At 36.4% G+C, this 18,396-nt stretch overlaps 1 non-coding gene across 1 annotated transcript; it reads left to right on the top strand.

Moving 5' to 3' along the window:
- Positions 1 to 776: 776 nt before the first annotated feature.
- Positions 777 to 881, top strand: LOC113604592 (U6 spliceosomal RNA). Its single transcript, XR_003426568.1, has one exon. It is a non-coding gene; the product is annotated as a U6 spliceosomal RNA (small nuclear RNA).
- The last annotated feature ends 17,515 nt before the right edge of the window (positions 882 to 18,396 follow it).

Here is an 18,396-nt window from a genome sequence, read left to right as displayed (position 1 = left end):
GCTACTCTGGTACTGACTAATAAATACCAAAAACAAAATGTGAAAGGATCAAACTGTATCCAAATGATTTATAACCACATTCCATAACAAAATTCGACTATAAGAAACATAAAATTCGACTATAAGAAACATAAAATTTTCAAGCACCCAACAAGGTGAAACATCGCATGTCTGGCATCCAATCAAAAATTAGCGGGCATTAAATAAGGGCAAAAATAACTATATACAATGAGAAGAAAAATCGATAAATCAAAAGACTCAGTGCTAACACAGAGGATGGAATGAGCAGACAAGAACATTAAAATGAGTATTATAATTGCATTCCATGTGTTCAAAAAACTATAAGATTGAACATGCTAAGTAAAACCTTGAAGATATAAAAAAGATCATACTGAATTTATGATTAAAACTACAATGAGTTAGGGTGCCTGGGTGGCTCAGTCAGTTGAACATCCGACTTCAGCTCAGGTTCTGATCTCGCAGTTCATGAGTTCGAGCCCACGTTGGGCTCTGTACTGACAGCTCAGAGCTCGGAGCCTGCTTCAGAGTCTGAGTCTCCCTCTCTGTGTCCCTCCCCGGCTCGTGTTCTCTCTCTCTCTCCCTCTCTCAAAAATAAACATTTAAAAAAATTTTTTTAAACTACAATGAGATTAATGAGATCAGATAAAACTACGACATCTGAGAGTAAATATACACTTGATAAGATTAATAGCAGATTACACATTGCAGAAGAAAATATCACTGAACTTGAAAATGCAGCAATATAAACGATCTCACTGCTCACTCTGGCAGCACATGCACTAAAATTGGAACAACAGACAGAAGATTAGCATAACCCCTGCACAAGGATGACACAAATTTGTGAAGTATTCCATATTTTTAAAAACATTCATAAGTACAAGGGCGCCTTGGTGCCTCAGTCAGTTAAGCCTCTAATTCTTGATCTCAGCTCAGGTCACAATCCCAGTTTCAGGAATTTGAACCCCACATCGGGCTCTGTGCCGACAGCGTTGAGCCTGCCTGGGATTCTTTCTCTCCTCTCTCTCTGCCCCTCCCCTACTGGTGCAGTATGCACCCCCCTCTCAAAATAAACAAACATTAAACAAAAATTTTTTTAAAGATTCATAAATACAGAGTACAAACTGGAAGATGCCAGAGGGAAATAAGTGGGGAGGGGGGATGAATGAAATACGTGAGGGGGATCAAGAGGTACAATCTATCAGTTATAAAATAGTCATGGAGATGAAACATAAAACACAAGGAATATAATCAAAACACTGTAATAACATTGTACGGTGACAGATGGCAACTGCACTTACCATGGTGAACAACGTGTAATGTACAGAATTGTCAAATTACCGTGTTGTATACATGAAACTAATATAACATTGTATGTCAACATTGTATTCTTCGGTTAGAAAAATAACATTAAAAAATAATCCCAAATGAAACTGAGAAAAAAAAATGTTTTAAAAGACTTAAAAACAAAAATGAACACAGCATCACTGACCTGTGGGACAATATTAACTGGCATAATATAGGTGCAATTAGAGTCTTCAAAGAAGGGAAAAAGAGGATAAAAAACATATCTGAAGAAATAATGGCTTAAAAATCTCCAAATTTGACAATAATAAAGATGTAAAGCTTAACAAAAACTAAGCACAAGAAACATGAAGAAAACTACAAAAGAATGCATCATGATCTAACTGCTCAGTAACAGTGATGTAGAGAAAGTCTTAAAAACACTAGGAGAGGGGCACCTGGGTGATTCAGTCGGTTAAACATCTGACCTCAGCTCAGGTCATGATCTCGCGGTTCATGGGTTTGAGCCCCCCGTCAGGCTCTGTGTTGACAGCTCAGAGTCTGGATCCTGCTTCGGATTCTGTCTCTCCCTTTCTCTGTATCCCTTCCCCACTCACACTCTGTCTCTCTCTCTCTCTCAAAAATAAATAAACATTAAAAAAAATTTTTTTTTAAAGCACCAGGAGAAAAAGACACGTTACACAGAGAAGAACAAAGCACGACGGATTTCATATCAGTGACAATGCAATATCTCTAAATTATTTCAATAAATACTTTCAAGCATTTTAGTACTGTCAACCTAGGATTCTATGCCCAAACTATCTCTCAAAAATGAGATAAAATAAATATTTTTTTCATTCAGACACATAAAAACTGAAATAATTCATTTGCAACAGACTTGCACTGTAACAAATGTTAAATGAAGCCCTCCAAGCACTGGAAAATTTTATCAGATGAATATGTATAATTACATAAAAGAATGTAAACATCCAAGAAATGGTAATTTTGTGAGCCTATATAACATTTTTCCCACCATTATCTAAATATTTTAAAAGAAAATTATTTAAAAAAAAAAAGAATGTAGCAAGGAATTTACAGCATTTATATATCAATGAAATGTATGACAACAATATCACAAATGCCAAAAGGGAAAAATACTATTGCAACATTCTTATACCAAATGTGAAATGACATAACTATTGCCTGAAGGCAGACTATGATACGTTTTAGAGGTGTGTAAAAACAATAATGCAACTTTTGTAATAGTACAGTATAGAATTACATTATCAAGACAACAAAGGAGATAAAATAGGGCCATTAAAATTATTAATTAGTCAAACAAAAAGGCAAAAAAGAAGAAAGAGCTGACCAGTGGGGGAGAAAAGACAGGAAAAATGAAAAACAAATAACAAGTAGCAAGGTGGCAAATTTAAATCTCATTATATCAAAAAATCATATTAAATATAATTGGCATGTGACCCAAAATAAAAGATTTATAATTAGATAAACAGCAAGATTCAACCACAGCCACCTATGAGAACCTCACTTCAAATATCAAGACAGAGTAGTTTATAAAATTCAAACAATGCAAAAAGGTACACCACAGTAATACTGGTAACAAGAAAGCTGGCATGGCTATAGCAACAACAGACAAAGTAAATTTCAGAGCAAAATATTTCACCAGGGATAATGAAGGTCTTTTCATCATAATAAAGGTGTCAGCTCATCAAGCAGACCTAATAACGGAGTTTCAAAATTCTTAAAACAGAAACAGACCAAACAGCAAGGAGAAACAGGCAAAGCTACAAATTTATATTGAGATATTTCATATTTCAACTTTCTTTTCTCAAAAACTGACAGAAAACACATACAAATTCAGTAAGTATACAGAAGAGTTGGAAAGCACTACCAATCAGTTTAACTTACATCTCATCCAGTAAGGGAAGAATACACATTCCTTTTTTTTTTTTTCTTTTTGGGAGAGAGAGACAGAGAAAGAGAGAGAGAGAGCTTTTGAGTAGGGGGGGGAGCGAGAGAGAGAATCCCAAGCAGGCTCCATGCTCAGCACAGAGCCCCACATGGGTGTCAATCCTATGACCCTGGGATAATGACCTGAGCAGAGATCAAGAGTGACATTTAACCGAATGAACCAACCAGGTGTCCCCCTGAGAAGAATACACATTCTATTCAGCTTCACATGAAACAGTAAGCAAGAGAGATCATACTCTTGGAGATAAAACAAGTTTGAATAAATTGTAAATGATCAGAGTCATACAAAATATGTTCTCGGACCCCAATGCAATTGAGTAAGACAAGAGTAGAAGAACTATACCTGGAAAACACCAAATATGGGGAAATTAAACAACATGTACCTAAATAATCCCCACATCAAAGAAGAAATTAAAGAGGACAAGAGAAATGAAAAGAGATTGCATTTTTTCCCTAATTTTATTGAAATAAAATGGCCATACAGCACTGTGTAAGTTTAAGTATACAGCATAATAATTTGATGAAAAAGTTTTTTTGAATTGTAGGAAAATAGAAATGTGGTACATAATTTGTGAGATGCCACTGATTAGAGAGAAATGCACAGGACTAAATGCCTACATTACGAAGAATAAAGATCATAAAATGGTGACATCAACTTCTACCTTAGAAATTAAAAAAACAAAAACAACAACAACAACAACAACAACAACAACAACAACAACCCAGAACAAATAAACCCAAATTAGGAAAAAGAAAGAAAATAATAAAGATCAGAATGGAAATCAATGAAAAAAAATTAGAGCCATAGAAAAAAATCAATAAAATGAAGAATTGGTTTTGAGAAGATGAAAAAAATTTACAAGCTTAGGACTGAACTGATCATAAATAAAAGAATAAATTACCAAAATTGAGACAGATTACACTGCTACAGATATTGAAAGATTAATAAAGATTAATATCATGAACAACATTCTCTCAGTAAATCTGACAACTGAATGAAATGGATAAATTCCTTGTAAAGCACAAATTACCAAAACTCACTCAGGGAAAAAAAAATAGAAAACCCAAATAGCCCAGTATCTATTAAAGATACTGATTCATAGTTAAGATCTACCCACAAGAAAAACTACAGACCCATATCACTCTGCTGGTGAATCCTATCAAACACTTAAAGAACAAATAATACCAATTACACACACACACAAATTATAGGAAAGGAAGTATTTCCCAACTCATTTATGAGTATAGCATTACTCTGATCCCAAAATCAAAACAAAACAAAACAAAACGAACTACAAGCCAACTTGCCTGATGAATGTAAAAACTCCTTACAAAATGTTAGTAACTAGAATCCAAATTATTTTGTATAAAGGATAATATACTAAAACCAAGTATGGTTTGTGCTGTGAATGCAATCTTGATGTAATATTCAAATATCAAGGGCACCTGAGTGGCTCAGTCACTTGAGCATCCAACTCTGGATTTCAGCTCAGGTCATGGTCTCACGGCTTGTGGGATCAAGCGCCACATTGGGTTCTATGCTGACAGAGCAACGCCTGCTTGGGATTCTCTCTCTGCCCCTCCTCTCCTGTGTTCTCTCTCTCTCTCTCTCTCTCTCTCTCTCAATAAGTAAACTTTTAAAAACTTCAAATATCAATCTATATAATTTAGCATATTGATATAGTAAGAAAAAATACTCTTATTTCAATACAAGCAGAAAAAGCATTTGACAAAATGCAAGATGCCTTATTGATAAAAACTCTTATCACATTATGAAGAGTAGGTAAATTACTTAAACTGAAGAAAAGCATCATTAAAAAACAAATCCTACACTAGTAAGTCTGACTGCTTTCAGCTTGAGATTGGGAAGGAAGCAATGACATTCATTATTACCACTTATATACAGCACTGCACTGGAGGTCAGAACCAATGTAATAAAAGAAGCAAGAAATAAATTAAAAGCAAATAGATAATGAAAAGAAAAAAAAAGTTCTCTGCATAGAAATGATATGATTATTTATGTAGATATTAACAGAGAATCTACAAAATAACTACTAAAAGTAACAAGTGAAATTAGCAAGGTCATGGAATACAAGTTACCATATTAGAAGCCAATTAAATATACATTAGTAACAAAAATTTGAAAAATGAAATTTAAAACTCAATTCCATACAGAGTTGCAACAAAAACCATGAGAATATTTACGATCAACTCAAAGAAAGGATATCCAGATGTATACACTAAAAAATAAAAAATATTGCTGAGCAAAAATAAAGATGACCTAAATAAATGGAGTGATTTATCACGCTCATGTGTTTTAAGACCTGATGTTGCTTAAAAGGTCTCTTCACCAAGCTGATCTACAGATTCATTACAATCCAAATCAAACTTTCAACAGTAGCGGTAATGTGTTATGTGCAGAAAATGATAAATAATTTTAAAATTTTGACTAAAATGGAAGGGATCTAGAACAACTAAAGATATTTTAACATAACGAAAACAAAGCTTGAGGACCTACCCTCCCTGATTTCATGACTAACTACGAAACAACAGTAATCAATCCATTTGGGTACTGGCAAAGAGATAAATGTATCCTTAATGGCACAAAACAGAAGGTTCACAAACAGTTCCATAAATACACATTCAAATGATGTGAATTCAATGTGTTATTCAATGGAGAAATAAATATTTTTTTCAACAAATGGTACTGGATCAGCTGGTTATCTGATGAGTTACATTACATACACAAGAAAAAGTAAAATTAGGAAGACCAACTGTAACAAGTGTTAACAAAGATGTACAACAATTAGAACTTTCACACACTTACTAGTGGGAACTATTACATGGACAACTACTCTCATGGAATGAACGTCTGTTTTCCCCCCAAATTCTTATGGTGAAATCCTAACTCCCAATGTGATGCCATTAGGAGGTGGGGTCCTTGGGAAATGATTAGCTCGTGAGAGCAGAGCCCTCATGAATGGGATTAGTGCTCTTATAAAAGGGACCCAGAAGAGCTCTCTTCTACTCTTTCCACCATGTGAGGATACAAGGAGACAGAGGCATTCCAACCCAGACAAGAGGAGTCACCAGAACACAACCATACTGGCATCTTGATCTTGGACTTCTAGCTTCCAGAAATGAGACATAAATGTCTGTTTCTAAGTCACTCAGTCTATGCCACTTAGTTATAGCAGCCCCAACTGACCAAGTCAACTAAGTTACAAAGTCTTTTTGGTTTCTTAAAAGTTAAATAGTTGCTCAGCCACTCCACACTTCAGTGTTTAGTGAAGACACATGCAAGCATTAAGTCCACACAAACGTGAATGTTTATACCAGCTTTACTGGAATTGCCCAAAACTGCCAACGAATCAAATGGTCGTCAGCAGCAGAATGGATAAAGGTATAGCAGTATATACATTACACAATGAAACACTATTCCACAACAACAACAAAAATGAACTACTGATACAGAATATATACATCTCAAAATAATTACACTTAGTGAAAGGAACCAAACAAAAGGAGTACATACTGTATGATTCCATGTATCTAAAATTCTAGAAAGTGAGCTGCGCCTGGGTGGCTCAGTTGGGTGAGCTTCCGACTTTGGCTCAGGTCATGATCTCACAGTTCGTGAGTTCGAGCCCCACATGGGGCTCTGTGCTGACAGTTCGGAGCCTGGAGCCTGCTTCACATTCTGTGTCTCCCTCTCTTTCTGCCCCTCCCCTGCTCATGCTCGCTCGCTCTCTCTCTCTCTCTGTCAAAAATAAACATTAAAAATTTTTTTTAAATTCTAGAAAGTGAAAGCTAATTTATAGTGATATATAGGAAACATATGGTGCCTGAACACAGGCATGGAACAAAGAATAGGTTACAAATGGACACGAGGAAAACTTTGAGGTTACAGGTAGTTCATTATCTTAATTGTCATGATGGTGTCATAGGGATAGACATATGTCAAAACACCAAAGTATATAATTTTAAAAATGTCCAGTTCATTGAACATCAATTATACTTCAACAAAGTTGCAAAAAAAATAAAACAGTAAAAGGGTAAAAATAAAAACAAAAACGTAAAGGAGAATAATTTTCAGCCAAATATCCAGGCAAGTTTAAAAATATAGACAGTTCGTATTACATACATTTCTCAATAGACTAATGATATTAACTCATTTTTTAGGCACACATAGCATTTGCTACTAATGCTACTCATAGATATCTAACTCCTGATGAAGAATTTAGGAAATATCAAAAATACCATACAAAGAATATATGTAAAGATTATCTACATAACTATTAGCAGACATCATTTCTGTCACATAAAGGAGGAAGATTTGTTTATACATCTGTATCCCAAAACACGAATCCACCTACAGGTACTGGAGGTGGGAGACGTGAACTCCTAAAGCCCCACTCAGTGCACATGTCCATATCCCACTACTGACTTCGTCATTGAGAATCTCTACACTTCACCCATAACTGAGCATTACTTCACAGGTGCCCATGTACCTTCTCTTACTCCAAACACAACAGATTAACCAGTTTTCGCCTTTTTTTTTCCTTGTTAATTTGATTGTTGGGGAAAGATGCCTCTAGTTTCCCTTTGCTTAGGTTTATTAAACGCTTTGCTTTTCAAAAGAAATATTCAACGAATGAATGAATAGAAAGACCTCAAGTTAACTTTATTACGTAGGCTATTTGTCACTTAAGGTCACTGTTATTATCCAGCAACTCTGAATATTCACAAAAAAAAAAAAAAAGTGAGCAATTTCCTTCATTGTTTTCTGTCAAATTACTAAATACTTCCTTTTAAAATTACAGACACATCAAAAGCTTATCTTTATCTGCTTTGAGCTGTAAAAGACATGAAATTATTCTTCCCCAGAGAAATATGTGCTGAGTGGGCAGTTGTTACCCTTCAACTACACGACTATAGAGGAGCGTATTAAGACACTGATTAACAATAATTAAGTTATTTGAGAAACTAACCAACTGCAGTTATTTGTTCTAAAACCAGCATAGGCCTAAACTGCTAATTATTTCCACTATGCCTAACAGCAATTCCAAAGGCTCGAACTGCAATCAAAGAGCATATGCAATGAACTTGCCAAAGAGACACTTTTATGATGCATATTAAATGCAAGGAAAATGTGAGCACTGGAAACTTAAAAAGAAATTAACACAGGGAACACTGCAAGTTAAGGGTCCCCACACTATTGCTGATTTTCACATCTGTAAGATTAAAGAAATGGAATAAGTATTGCTTAGCTATGCAGAAGCAATTGAGGAGCTTGAAAGGAACACATAAATCTGTGGACGCAAAGCTCAATAAAATACATTATTATTAATTGAGAGATGAGTTATAATTAGAAAAATTAAGGGGCACTTATTACAAGGACTGATGGATGAGTGCAAAGTTCTAGACTTTGCTGAAGAGCTACTGGTCAATCCACATTGCTTCCAGCCTTCTTTGGACAACCCAGGAAATCAAGACAGGCACAGGTTCAATGGAACAGCAGGATAGGAAGTCACACAACACTGGAAACTCTAACCTGGCTCATTTACTTATTATGTGATATAAGGCAAGTTAACTTAGCCTTTCAGAGCTTCAGCTTATTTCTCCCATATAAAACAGGAATAATAGGGGCACCTGGGTGGCTCAGTAAGTTAAGCATCCCACTTGGCTCAGGTCATGACCTCACGGTTCATGGGTTTGAGCCCCACATCGGACTCTGTGTTGACAGCTCAGAACCTGGAGCCTGCTTCAGATGCTGTCTTCCTTTCTGTCTGCCCCTCCCTCGCTCTTTCTTTCTTTCTCTTTCTCTCTCTCAAAAATAAACACTAAAAAAAAATTTTTTAATATCAAATTACACTTCATCTTGTAGAAATGAAACTCCTTCCCCATTAAACACCAACTCCTCATTCTTCCTCCCCATGGCCCCCAGGGAAACTACCCTCCCCTTTTCTGTGTCTGTGCTTCTAACTACTTTAAGTAGCTCCTATAAATGGAATCACAAGCTATTTGTCTTTCTGTGACTGGCTTATTTCATTTATCACGATGGCCTCAAAGTACATCCACGCTGTTGCATACCCCAGCAACTTTTATGTTATAAAATTCCACTGTATCCATGGAATTTGATCCTAATCCTAATAAGCTGGGCCCTGTATACAGTGAAGAACCAATTTCATTTTATACTGATCTGGTTATTTGTTTATTTTTATAAAGTTCTCAAGGTACACTTTTAAAACCATAAGTAAAGAGGGGCGCCTGAGTGGCTCAGTGGGTTAAGCGTCCGACTTCAGCTCAGGTCATGATCCCGTGGTTCACGAGCTTGAGCCCTGTGTCGGGCTCTGTGCTGACAGCTCGGAGCCTGAAGCCTCCTTCGAATTCTGTGTCTCCCTCTCTCTGTCCCTCCCCTGCTCATGCTCTACTTCTCTCTCTCTCTCTCTCCCTCCCTCTCTCAAAAATAAACATTAAAAAAATTTTTAAATAGGGACAATAATAGTACCTACCCTCATAGGACTGTAGTAAGACTGAATGAAACAACATGCATGTGAAACACTTGATATAATGCTTGACACACAGGGCTAAACTAACGGTACCCGCCATTATGAAAGTCACATGGAGTTTTTTTCAAAATACGAAACACACTGCTGAGCCAAATAAAGAAGATGACTAGACTTTCTAGATCCTCTTGATATTCTGCAATACTGAAATATTTAAGATAGAAATGATCAAATCAACAACTATTTTTATCATTTACACTCACTAAGAAAAATTGTTATTTCTTATACTTTTTTGCAGTCCAATAGCAGAACACTTTGCACAAATTAAGGCTTCAGTCCATTGAGATGGGTTTTATTCCAAACAAATCACAATTCATCCATTCTCTATAAACAAATATTATTCCAGTTTTACGATTCTTTTACAAGGAAAATATGCATAGGATACTGCAAAACGTATCTTTTACAGGTGTCTCAGGAATTTACTGGAAATTCAGATATGTAAAAAAAAAAAAAAGGTTGGGAATGCTATAATTTTATCTGTTTAAGCACAAATACACATTCAGATATTATAAAACACTCTTGATTTCTCCATTTTCTTTATCCTCACGTCCAATTATAAGCTCATAAATATCTCAGATGCTAGCCACTGCTCTTTAACCCCACTGCCACTTTCTAGGGCAGGAGCCATGATTTCTCCCCCACATTTCTATAGTGGCCCCATATCTAGTCTTCTCTCCCCTATTTCCCTCTCCCATATCAATTTTATACATGGCAGCTGGTGTGATCTTTCTAAAATGCATGTCACTTCTCTCCTTAAAACCCTAAGGGGTAGCCATTTCTCTAGTAAAACTCCCAACACATTGGTTCAGGACACAAAGCCTTCCTGGTGAGGTCCTCTATACTTATGTCTTCAACCTTATCCACTGCCACTCACCACTCCCACTCGCTACCCCAAATACAAATGACTCTCCAGTTAGAATAAACTGCCTTAATTCTTCAAGCACACCATTCTTTCGAGCACACTCCTTTCCTCCATCTGGAGCGCTCTTTTTCTTCTTTGTCATCTGGTTAACTCCTACACATCTTTTAGGTCTAGGCTAGAGTCATTTCTTTAAAAAAAAAAAAAAAAAAACCTCTCCAGATTCCCTAAGTTTGGATTAGGTCCTTTCTTACAAATGGTCCTTAGGTCCTTTCTTACAAATCAAAATAGTAATCTACATTTCATTTATTCTCTCAAGAAATGTTTGTTGAGTACCTACTATTTAAAGGCTCTGTTCAAGGCACTGGGATTCAGTAGTACAAATAACGCCCAAGCTTCCCAAAAACTTATATCATAATGGAGTAGGCAGAAAATTTTAAAAGAATGAACAGATATTAATGGTAATATAGTAATAAGTGCCTTGGAGAAAAAAGAAATTGGAATAAGGGGAATAGGGTGTGGCAAATTGAAATGCGAGGTTTTCTGATAGGACGTTCGGGGGGGGGGGGGGGCGAGTTCAGAGACAAGCTGACATCTGAACAGCGACTTGGAAGAAATGAGGGCATGAGCCAAGTGACTTTTGAGGAAAGGATGCTGCACACAATGGGAAGAGCAAACGCCATGGCCCTCAGAGGGTGAAGTGCTTAGTGGCTTGCCCTACTTAAGGAACAGCAAGAGAGCTAGTGAGGCTGGAGCAGAGAAAGGAAAGAGAAGAGATGAGGTCACTGAGAAAAGAGGGGGAGGGCAGATCGTTCCAGGCCGTGGAAGCAATGCAAGGCCTTTATTTTTTTTTTTTAATTTTTTAAATGTTTATTTTTGAGAGAGACAGAGACAAAATGTGAGTGGGTTAGGGGCAGAGAGAGAGGGAGACACAGAATCCGAAGCAGGCTCCAGGCTCTGAGCTGTCAGCAGAGCCCGATGCAGGGCTCGAACTCACAAGCTGTAAGATCATGACCTGAGCCGAAGTCGGGACGCTCAAATGAGTAAGCCACCCAGGCACCCCAATGCAAGGCCTTTAGATACTTCACTACATGAGATGGAAAGCCAAAGGAAGCTGTGAGGACAGCACATGAGGGCCACCTATCCTAACTTGCACAGGGGCAGCTGTAGAAGCAAGGAGACATGGTAGCTTGGTGTCATGCACAGGATGAGAGTGGATGGTTCTCTACACTAGACTCCAAGTAGCAAGGAGCACCACAATTTACATATATTTTGAAGGTAGGACTAACAGAATCTACTAAGATGGGACAGGAAAGATGAAAATCCAGGAGGCCTCCAATTTTTTTTTCCGAGTAACTAGATGAACAGAATTCCTGTTACTAAAATGAGGAATGGTGCAAAAGAAGGAGGTAGCATGGGAAAGGCAGAAGATTAACTAGCATACGCTACAGTCATTCGAGAGACAACATCAGTTAAGCGGGTGCATAAACAAGTCTGTAGTTTAAGGGAAAGGGAGAAAGATTCAGGATGTAGGTATTCATTGGTGAGTCGCTGACTCCTTAGGTAAGGTTTCTAGGGTAAGAGTAGAAATAGAAAAGAGATTGAGCCCAGGGACCAAGCCCTCATTTGGGAAGATGGACAGAAACTAGCAAAAGAAACTGAGAATGCAATAGTGTGAAATAAATATGAACAAGAGAGTGATATCCTGAAAGCTAAAGAAGAAAAGTGTTTTTCTAATTAAGAGAGCCCAATCACTGTGTCAAATGAAGTTGACAGGTCAAGTAAGGGAACACTAAGAAGTAACCACTTAATTTGGCAACATGGGGGACTTTGCTGATACTTATAAGAGATATTTTGATGGAAACCATTGGGTCAAAACATGATTATATAGGACTTAGGAAATAACAGGAGAGGAAGTGGAGTCGCTGAGTGTTGAACAAATTTTCCAAATAATTTTCCTATAAAAAGCCATAGAGGTAAGGAGCATGACTGGGAAAACAAAGTGGGCTCAAGAGAGAGTTTCTTCTTAAAAAATTTTTTTAATGTTTTCATTTATTTTTGAGACAGAGAGAGACAGAGCATGAGCAGGGGAGAGGCAGAGAGAGAGGGAGACACAGAATCCAAAGGAGGCTCCAGGCTCTGAGCTGTCAGCACACAGCCTGACGCGGGGCTCGAAGTCACAGACGGTGAGATCATGACCTGAGCTGAAGTCGGACGCTTAACCAACTGAGCCACCCAGGAGCCCCTGAGAGAGTTTCTTTTTAAACAAGAGACTTATTTGTGTGCTCACTGGAATAAATAAATGACTATTCAGTAGCAACATGATCATTTACAATATTTACCAAAGAGCTTACTAATATCGAACATTTTCTGGTATGCCAAAAAAGCAAGAATATTCTGCAATCAGCTTTCAAGTACAAAAGGTTTCATTTGAGAAACAATAGTAAATCAAAGAACAACAAAGAGACCACCAAGCTATGAGTTGTTTCAAACATGTATATCTGTATTATTAACAGAAGGATTAAACAGTTGATTTTCAAATATTAAAGGCACTATATTCACAGATTTCACTTCTGCTACAATTCTCATCAAAGTTGAATGTAGATTCAGTGTATTTGTCCTCCATAGTGATTTTTTATCTACATCAATAACTAGGGAAGAGAAAGAGATCAATGGACAAAGAGAACAGAGAGATGAATATTTGTTTATCTTTGGTTGTATAATGTTTTATTCTTTCAAGTGATTTCCTGGTGATTAAGTTAAAATTTTGATACATCAGTAGAATGTTTCCTGAGAGCCTATATGATGCTGCTTCTCGGATAAGGGTGAGAAGCAACACGGGACATCTGGGACTGGAAATCACTCAGCTAATAGAACTACAGAATGCCAACCACAATCCAGCAACATTATTACCAGTTACCAAGTATCTGGTATCTGTTCCTTGCTGTGCTTGGTGTCTATTCTTTTCACAAAGCCTCGGACTGCATATCATCACCCTCTTATCAAAACTGAGGAAACTGATACTTGGGAGAGAATATATAACCTGAAAAATGCCTCCAATTTAGTAGCACACAAAGCTGGAGATTCAAAATCAGGACTGCACACTTCCAGAACATACCTCCATCCAACATGTCACGGTGCTTCTCTACTACCATTTTTCTGCAATTACGTAGGTTAAATCTATGTACAATTCTGAAAGACTCTCTCCCTTCATATTTTTTCTCTACTACCCATAGTTCCCTAAAAATTATTCTACCATAGTTGCAGATAAATACTAAATATACCAGCCCCTAATAATAAATATCTGCCCTTCTCTGTCTCCATTGCCTATAAGAATGCAGACTAAAGGCAACTCTGCCTTACACTTGACCCACACCAAACTGTGATGCCTAAAAAAGATACACTGTATAAATTAGAGGTCTTATTAGTATACTATGTACTTTGTGTTTAGTCTGAAATTATCTTTCTTACATAATTGCATTCTGAGAAAATGTAAATGTAAATGTAAATGTTAACAAGCACCACACTGCTGTTACAATAAAAGACATTTTTTAATATTGGTGACAATGAGAGAAGTTTGGGAAGTGAGAAAAGGAAGGTCTGAGTGGAGTCTTTTATAGGCATATAAAATTTAAATGACAGAGCCCTTTATAATCCTGCCAGAATGTAAATTCTTGAGCGTATGAAAGACTAAAAGCTTCATCTGTATAAAACTGACAAAATACATCAGATTTTAATTGGCAGTAGGGTGATAATGGAAAGGAGATGTGGCTTAATTGGAGTTCTCTCCGTGAAAGGACAGAGCTTAGTAGTGTCATTTTAATTATTTCTAGCCACTAATCCTGCAATCATCTATTACTTTCTCCATATATTACATCAGGAAACACTCCCTGCTGCAAATGCTATGATATTTAAAAAGCAAATGCCCAGTGAAAACAAAAAGACCCAGACTAGATTCATGGGCTTAGCAACAGCTCTGGAGAACCATAAACTGACTTTTAAATCATGAATGGTCAGGATGGAGAATATGGCTACTTTAATTATTAACAGTACACAGTCTTGATTCAGACATCCATTGTATCATCACTCAAAGCTGTTGCATGAGTTAATTAAGTACCTAATGTGATGCTTAAGATGTTTCCCTTTAATATGAATCTTTGATTATTCCCACACTGTTTTGACACGGCTAGATGAAACATACCACTGAAAACATACTACAATAATGGCCACTTGTAGTGATTGCTGTAGCAACAGTTTGCCCCAAAATAGGAAGTACTATCAGAGAAAGACTTTGTCTGGAGCCTTCTGTTAACCATTCCATATATAAGACATAGTAATTAGTTTTCCTTTCCTTTTGATTTTTCAAGGACTCACAGACTCAATAGCTTTATTATTTCAAATGTTACCGCATGTAACTATATAGGCTGTGTAAGATTTCCACGCTCACTAACCTGAGTAAGAAAAAAATCCACACTGCAGAGTTCACACACACATTTATCTAATTTCAGGATTCCCGTTTTACCTACCCATTTTTCAGAACCTTACTTTCAATTTACAAACACTTAAATTTATACATTTAGCCATTTTTGAAGGCAAATTCATCAAATCAGTATTTCATCTCCAATCATAATTTCTAAATATTATGCTATAAACTTAAAATCAATAAAGGAACCATTACAATACAGCCCATTAATGCCAAAAAATATATATTTTAGTGGGAGTCGAATTTGGCCTCAAAATTGTAATTACCTTGATTTTTCAAGTTCCCTCTCAATCTTTCTGTTCTTTTTGTAGACATTTCCAATTGCAGCAAGTCTCTCACATTAAATTAAAAAACTAATGTTTACTGCATTGCATAGAGTTGACTGATTTTCACAAGGGCTTCATAACCAAAAATGTATTCCACTGTCTTCACACTGTAGCAGACCACCAAATATAAATTGTTGGTAGTCATTTGAGATTCTTTTGGAATGGAGGGCATAACAACATTGAATTAAAACACAATGGCTAGAACCTATCTAAGTAAAACTACCCTCGGGCGCCTGGTGGCTCAGTCGGTTGAGCGTCCGACTTCAGCTCAGGTCATGGTCTCTCAGTTCATGAGTTTGAGCCCTGCGTCGGGCTCTGTGCTGACAGCTCCAAGCCTAGAGCCTGCTTCAGATTCTGTGTCTCCTTCTCTCTCTGCCCCTTCCCCACTCATGCTCTGTCTCTCTCTGTCTCTCAAAAATGAATAAATGTTAAAAAAAAATTTAAATAAAACTATCCTCAGATATTAATGTTGTTCTATGAATTCTAGTCTTAGGGGGAAAACATGGAGTTTAATGTTGTTAATATTAACTAATTAATTAATTTTTTATAACCAATTTCCAAGATATGTGTTGGTATAATTACAAATTCAACCTAAGCTCCTATGTGTGTGGTCTTCTAGAATAAGAACAGATACCTGGACATGAACTTTACACACTGAAAATTCTTCAGTGGAGGCAAAAGTGAGTTATACTCAAGAAATCGAAACATAAAAATTAAATCGTCTTAACAGAAATTTTCAACCACCAGGACTGAAGACAAGGGAGAGATTTCTGGCCAACCAAGCACAACCAGAGATTAGAGTAATAATTAGGTGTCTGTGTTCTGGAGTCTAACACCCAGGTTCAAAGTCTGAACCAGTACTTGTCAGTTATTCACACATGGATTACAAACTTTCCTCTGCAGCAATCTCTTCATTTGTGAAAGAGGATATAATTATCTCTATTTCATAGGATTGCTTTGAGGATTAAGTGGGATAAATGTACAGCACCTACAAGTTTATAGCATATAATAAATTTTCAATAAATGTTATACATTTATAATAATTATCATTTCTAAGGTTTTCTTTTTTTCAAACTATTCATTCTGCATGCATTCTGACTACTGTGATCTGATATGTGGATGTGGTACATGGCTGATCTATACAAAATTCTTAGAATTCACACTTCTGGAGGTATTAACCCATAATGTTATAATGCCTTTATACATCCCAAAATCAGCTTATGAACACTGGAAATAAAGATTTCCTACACACTGTCTCCACTTCTGTTCCCAGATACAACTAATATACACTTGACAGTTGAGTAACACAGGTTTGAACTGCAGGAGTCCACTTAACATGTGGGTTGTCTTTTTTTTTATAAATACAGTACCTGCAAATGTATTTTTTCTTCATTACGATTTTTCTTAACATTTTCACTAGCTTACTTGGTTGTAAGAATACAGTATATAATACACGTGACATACAAAATATGTATTTATGTTATCAGGAAGGCTTCAGTCTACAGCAGGCTATTACAAGTTTGGTTTGGGGGAAGTCAAAAGTTATACATGCATTTTTGACTCCGTAGGGGCTAGAACTCCTAACCCCAAGGTTATTCAAAGGTCATCTATGATGACAGTCTGCAAATATTTTTCTGTGCTCTTTGTTATCTTTAAATACTCCCTAGGTCATGGTTTGCTGCACAAATAAGACGCAAATAAGGGAATGTTAGATTATATGCATTGGGCATAGTTTATATTTTCAGGACTTGACTTTTTCTAATCTTTAGTCATTTGTATTCTCTTTACTGTAACACAGATAAAGTAATCTAACTGATCATGAGAAGAAGTTGACTGGAATAGGGGTATGGAGAAAGGCTAAGAAAAGGTCAGACTGCATTAACTATAACATATATACAAATGGATGCATATTATAAAGTGAAAGCCAAACTATAAGAACCAGAAATCTTATAAATAGATGATGTGCTTGGGAAAGCCACATAAGCTCACATTCACTCCAACGCACTTCATCAGACATTTAATAAACACTCAACCGTTCCATTAGTACCAGGACAATGAACAGGAAGAAAATAGAGCGTCAAGGAGTACCCACTCCCACGAAATGAAATTACCAGCATAAACTTGACAATTAAAAGATAAAATACTGCAGCGCACAGCAGCATGAAATAGATTATTGTGTGGCCTGGAACACTGATTGTAAGAAAGCAGGCTGAACGCTGTCTACTTGAATTTGCAGTCGCTTGTCTGATTTTAAATTTCTTCAGCAAAGGAGACTGGATTGTGAGAATACTTTTTAAAAATCTCAAGCTGTAAGTGTTTATAGAACAGAAAGCAACCTCAGAGTCTCCCTTTATTCTATCAAAGGGGGAAAATTACTTTTGAAGTTCAAAGTAGTTATCATTTTAAATGCACAGCCTAAATGTGTATAAACTATATACAAGTTTGCTTTTAGAGAAATGCAGTATCTGTTTCAATTAGTTTCAATTAGTTACATAACATAGTATTTGTTCTAGAGAAAGGGAATGAATCTCTTTGACCATCTACTTTTCATTCTCTCCCTTTAAGGTTAAGTTCAAATATGTAACGTTATAAGCCCCAGAACCCCCATGGTTCTAATGTAACTAAGGAAGAGAAATACTGAAAAGGTATACCAGCATTTCTTAAAATTAAAAAATATTTTTAAATACTGGATTCACATAGAGTTTCATGAATTATGAAAGATAAAGCAAATGATGGAAAAGCATTTCTCAATGTCAGCAAGTCCTTTTTTAGGGGGTTTTGATAAACTGGTTGAACTAAGCAGTTTTAAAGCATTATAAAATAGGGAATTATAACTAATCTTTTCTAAAACCTCTCTTTACGTTATAT

This window comes from Acinonyx jubatus, chromosome A1 (assembly GCF_027475565.1).
Source record: "Acinonyx jubatus isolate Ajub_Pintada_27869175 chromosome A1, VMU_Ajub_asm_v1.0, whole genome shotgun sequence".
In the NCBI taxonomy this organism is placed as follows: domain Eukaryota; kingdom Metazoa; phylum Chordata; class Mammalia; order Carnivora; family Felidae; genus Acinonyx; species Acinonyx jubatus.
This window is presented reverse-complemented; position numbering and strand designations above follow the sequence as displayed.